Genomic DNA, 6,000 nt, shown 5'->3' on the forward strand with positions numbered 1-6,000 from the left:
GTCAAAGCCATCTTCATATCGCTAGATTGGGTCCTTGAGTGCTTCCCACTCAACACCCTGACATTTTTTTGTTTGTCATCATATAGGCCAGAACAAGGAGCATTATTTTTATGGCTATTTTCTTTCTAATGTTATTATAGCAATGAGGAGAATAGCTATGAATTTATGATTCTCTCCAATATCACGTGACTGCTGGAAATGCAATTGACCTCAAAGCCATGGAATCTGCTGTGTAGTTAGAAGTCAACTGACGAGTCAAACCAAGTGGCGTAAACTCTCCAGAGATATTTGGTTTGTCAGAGCTGATTAGGCCCAGAGAGGCGTAAGCAGACACTCTGGGATAACACGTGGTGGCGTTGAGTTGAGCCATTCCCCTCAGCCTGTTTACTGGGAGATGTGTTAGGACAGGGGGAGAGTGAAGCGGAGAACTCATCTGGATGGAGATGATGATGGTCGATGTTCTCTCTCACACGGATCTCTCTTTCTCCCCTCGTCTCTCTCTCAGCCTATTTACTGAAGCTTTCATTTCCGTTTGATTTCTCAGCCAAATCTTGTTATCTGGCAATTGTGTTTGCTTGTTTGTGCACGCAGCCTTGCTCCTTTTAGTCTAAGTGTGTGTACACAAACGCTTTGGTTTAATGGCTGTATTTATGTTATGCATACATGTTTTCATACGCTGTGTGTGTGTGTGTGTGTGTGTGTGTGTGTGTGTGTGTGTGTGTGTGTGTGTGTCTGTGTGTGTGTGTGTGTGTGTGTGCGTTGCAGAGGAACACTATGGAGCTTATTGTCACAGCTCATCACACTGCGAGTTCACACAACACGATGTGACAGTGCACGGTGCAGCTCAGCAAGTGGTGCTGGGATTTTAATTGATGTTAAAACCACCAAATAGTCTGAGCGCTGATGGTTATCTTTGTGTATTGAGAGAGAGCTAGTGAGAGAGAGTAATGTAGAGAGGAAGATGGGTTTGATCTGTTTTGGAAATGGTTTACTATCAGTAATACAGGATTTATTTGCTGATTAGTATAACATTGAAAAACATAATATTTCCCACGCAAAAATAGACCAATTTCAAGCAAGGCAACTCAAACAAGATAGAACATTTGCAAATTTTAAATTTACATACATCAGCACATTTGATGAAAATGCCATGCTGACTCCTGCAATGTCACAATATGTTTAAAGTACTTAACACTTACAGAGGAAAGAAGTGGTACCCTTTTTCAGAAGCTGTATATAGCACAGTGTTTGTATTTTCTGGAAGAAAGCGTTACCTCTTGGGCTAGCATGGCATTGTCTTCAAGTTTGGAGATTTTCGTGCCTTTTCAAGGTGTTTAGGTACATCTGTACACATCAGTGTACAGATACACTGGAAACCAGTGGCAGTCATTATCATGGTCAGCTCGGAATTAAATTGTTACCTTAATCTTAATGGAAAAACATGGCAAACAATTATCTGAGGTATCAACACCTGTCAAGCCAAGAATACCAAAAATCAGCCAACTGTGATGGCATATATCTACTATAAGAAAAACTGTATGTGCAACAAGTTGACAGGAAACTAAGGTGCTACAGTCACCACAGAGGTAACAAGTCATTGCTATCATTCAAATGAAAACTAAATAAGTGATGAAAATGAAAGAAAATCTTGGAAAATCGGTGGGCCTATCACAAAACCATTTAATTTGGAATGGAATAATTGCAAAAACTAGTAATAACTGTTATTGTTATAGTCTGGTTCAGTTATTTAGGCTAACATTAATAATTGACTGGTCAGTTTGGAACTGTGAAATCATACTGAGGGATTCATGTAGGCTATAGATTTATATGCTAAAAAGCTGTTGTAATTTTTCCCCTGAAGCTATCAGCAATATGAAACTTCTGCCCCCTCATGCTACACTTCACCCTTTCCAGTCTTGCTGTCCCCCTCTACCTCCTAACTAGTTAAACCCAAATCCTCTGCATATGACCCTCCTTAATCTTGCATTAGACCAAAGTGATCCTCTGTTAGCTCAGTGCTTTGAGCTTATTACATGATGATGAATCTCTCACACCGAGTTAAGTCATTTGGATAGGGAATACAAAGCTACGTTGGGGGAAATTAGCGTAGCTTTAGCTTAGCCTAGCTTAGCCTGGCCACGCTATTGAAAAATGCACCTTTCGGCTAACAACAAAGCTAATATTAGCTTAGCATTAGCGTTAGCAAACAGGGGGTTTAATCAGGCTAGAGGGCTGTCAGAACATATAACCACATGCTTCCAAGGGTCCCTTTGGAGTTATAATCCTGGGTCTCGGCAGGCAATGACCTCATGGGCTGGACTGGTGCCTGTGGGAGGGGTGGGGAAGCAGTGTGCGCCTGGCAGCCCACTCACTGAGATTGTTTTGTTTTTTTTTTTTTATACTTATTGTTTTATTGAGACATAAGACACGGAGAGATGTAGGCTACTGACGCTTCAGTCAGGCAAGTTCAACTTTGTTTGCAAGTATGGAGTGGAATAGAAGTCCAACAGTTTTGTCTGGGCATTTTATTATGTGCTGCAACTTGCAGAGTTACAGTAAGAACTACAGGAAGAGAGAGCAATGATATTTCGATTGTCTTCATGCCATGCTGTATTAACAGTGTGCATTGTTTTTCCTCATCGCTAAGAGATATCTGAAAAGGTTAACCTGTCAGTTTTATCTTATGTTATTTTTCTTTGCTCAAATTAAAATAGTGGATCAGGAAATCCACTGAGTGACAAGATGGAACACTCACTTGTTGTCAGGTGAACTACAAACAAAAGGCCATCCTATATTTTCCTCATCATTTATGTACGCTCAGAAATGATGACAGTGCTGCCACACAGCCAAATCTTATGATGTAGGAGGAGGGTCTTAGCTGTGTCACCCGTGTCCAGTGGCAAGACAGAAAACCCCTTTTTTTTCCAGTTTAATGACTTTATAGCAACAAGTTTCACAGACTTTAATTGAAGATCTATAGTTACACCTATAGTTGCAGGTAGAGGTTGTGATCTTTTCTTGAATTATATAATACTAGCCAAGATAAATGAATCACTGGGGATTGGGGAACCATGCTGCCTGCCCTTTCCCTCTATCCATCATTATCACAGAGGTTGCTAGAATGATAATCCAAGCTTAGAGGCCTATTGCCCAGGCAGACCACCCCATTACAGGAGTCTAGACCCGAGAGAGGGGCTTTGGGGTTAAAATAACTCCACATCTCCAGCTCCAGAGGAGATTCAGTTGGCTTTGGAGACTCAGTTGGCCGGCTTACACACACGTGCACGCACACGCACATGCACACACACACACACACACACACACACACACACACACACACACACACACACACACACACACACACACACACACACACACACACACACACACACACACACACGGTCAACCCAGGAGCTCTGGGGGCAGATTGCTTTGCTGTCAGTGTAGGGGACTGTCAAAGGCTTCAGCCAGCCATGGGCATCATCAGCCAGAGAGACCCAGGACTCACCGGCTCCACTGAGCTCCAGAGCAGAGGCAACCTGTCAGCGTGATGCGGAGGGCCTCAGGGTTAGGGAGTTAAGACTCGTTATGAAACATACTGTACTGAGTGGGCTCCACTGTTGGCCTCTGGTTAGGTATTAGGAATGCAGAGGGTGAATATCGAAGCCAGGAGCCACAGAGACTTGCCGTGGAGTGGAGCAAGGCTAGAGATGGTTAGAGTTTGAGATGGTCCATAACCTGAATCCTAAGGCTGTGAAGGGCCTGCTGACTTGGAAGGTACATGGTGCCTTTGTCGATAATACCACCATTTTTAACTGTTTTTAGCTTGATCTCAAAATATCCTGCAGAGACCCATAAAATGTAAATGCATCACATTTATCTACAATTCAACGAATATTTAAACAGCAACTGACATAAGCCAGCAGAGGAAGAGTCCCACCAGGCAACTTTAAATCTTAATAACTGTCAGTTTTGTTGTTAAAATAGAAAGCATTGCACCAGACGAAACCTAGAAATCTTCAGCTGTGGAGCGTTTTTCAGTCATGCAATGACCAGAACTGGGTACAAAATACTGTAGGTCTGAAATTGGCTATGTCTCACCTATTTTCATCTTACCATATGTTATAAAATTTGGCCCAGAAGATGCTTGGAGATATGGCAGCCTCACCAGGTTTCTAGTTCATGTAGAACAGATCCTGTAGATTCAGAAATTTGTAACTTTATGTTACGCAGCTATTATATTTTAGGTGTTATGGTTTATGTGGTAAATCATAAGCCTCACATGTTAAATTAGTGGTATTTTGTTCTATGGTAGACTGTTGTTCAGGGTGACACACTCTTTGTTTATATTACCATGTGTTTGTTTTTTTCCACCATAATTGTGCCCAAAAAGTGCCACAGATGCAATGCTGCTGGACACAGGTGTCCAGGCTCAGGGGCTGTTCCACATTAGCTCACCTATTCTGTCTTTTGTGTTAGTGTGTGTGTGTGTGTGTGTGTGCGCATGCTCTCTGGATGTGTGTGTCTCTGCATGTGTGTCCATCCTCTCTCCATGAGAACCAGCCCTCTGGCCTTCCAGCTGAGTTCACAGATCCAATGTCGAGCTAATCTGGCTTTACCTTAGCCCCAAAGACAACACAGGGGTAATCCAGGAACAGCTGTAATCAACCATGAAACCACTGATGGCTGCATGCTAGCTGGGGTCAGGGAGCACAACAGGAATAGACCTCGAGAGAATACAGGGACATTGAACTAATAGTCCAAAATGATGTGGATGTGGTGTGGATTTATATTGTTCTGTCATGATGTGACGTACATCATCACAGGACAATAGAAATCTGTAAGAGCTATATTCTGTCTTAGAATTTGTCTTGAGTTTGTTCTGTCTTATTTTTATCTAAATTTTTGTAATTTGTTCTTCTGTAAATCACATATGAGTTGATATGTGATGTGGTATTGTGTGTGATAGGCACTGCAATTATGTTCCAGATTATTCTTTTCTAACTAGAAATGAATGGCTTGGGAACAAAATGAGAGTAGTCCTGCTCTTCTATTCTATTATATTCTATTCTATCTTATTCCCCATGGCTTCTTGTGTAATATTACAAAAGTGACTCGGTGCTTTCGGCAACAGGTCAAGGAATCTCTCTGTTTGATATTGTGTGTCTGAAGCGAAACTATTTGGACCACTGTCAGTGAATCTCTGTCTCAACACATTCAGTACAATTATATAAGGAGGCTTGGGACACTGAGAGACAGAAAGAGAGAAGAGGGGAGAGGGTACGAACAGATGAATAAATGAGTTAAGTGGAGGGAAGGGAATTTGTGCTTTCATCGTCCCCCACCCCCACCCCCTCTCTCTTGTTGGACAGTTGAGTGTACGCTATAAGTGCTCTCCCCTTCTCCTTTCGCTTCACTGCTTCTCCGCTCATCTCCCACTAGAAATTGCTCCCTGGCATTAAATATGTAAAATTAGCATTTTAAGTAGAACACATTTCTGTGTCGTGCCCTGCTCTCCCCGCTCTCCCCCTCTGCCTGCCGCCCAGCCCAGAGCGCATAAGCCACACAAACTCATGCATGCATATGATATGCATTTGGTCATCTCCATGGTAACACTGGGGCGGGGTGAGGGGGGGGGGGGCTTAAAGATAGAAGGGTGAAAAGGTGTAGCTGTTGAAAGTAGATCAGATTGTATTTATTTTTTATTTAGTGAGTTTATTCAGGGAGTAAGTCATACCAGCACTCTGTTAATGTGGAGAGGTGAAGACATGGGACCTTGGACAGATAACACACACACACACACACATACACACACACACACACACACACACACACACTCACTCACTCATGTCATGTGAACACACACTGTGCCCATGAACACACAGACTCACAGGAAATCCAGTACTCTATATATTGATTTTGAATCTCTCCCTCACTGCACTCTCTTACTCTCTCGTACTTGTGCACACGCATGTACAGCTCATAGGACATTTAAATGGA

This window comes from Centroberyx affinis, unplaced genomic scaffold (genome assembly GCF_046629955.1).
Source record: "Centroberyx affinis isolate AG114_WGS23_722 - 3 ecotype Tasmania unplaced genomic scaffold, CSIRO-AGI_Caff_v1 ptg000127l_1, whole genome shotgun sequence".
NCBI classification, from domain to species: Eukaryota; Metazoa; Chordata; class Actinopteri; order Beryciformes; family Berycidae; genus Centroberyx; species Centroberyx affinis.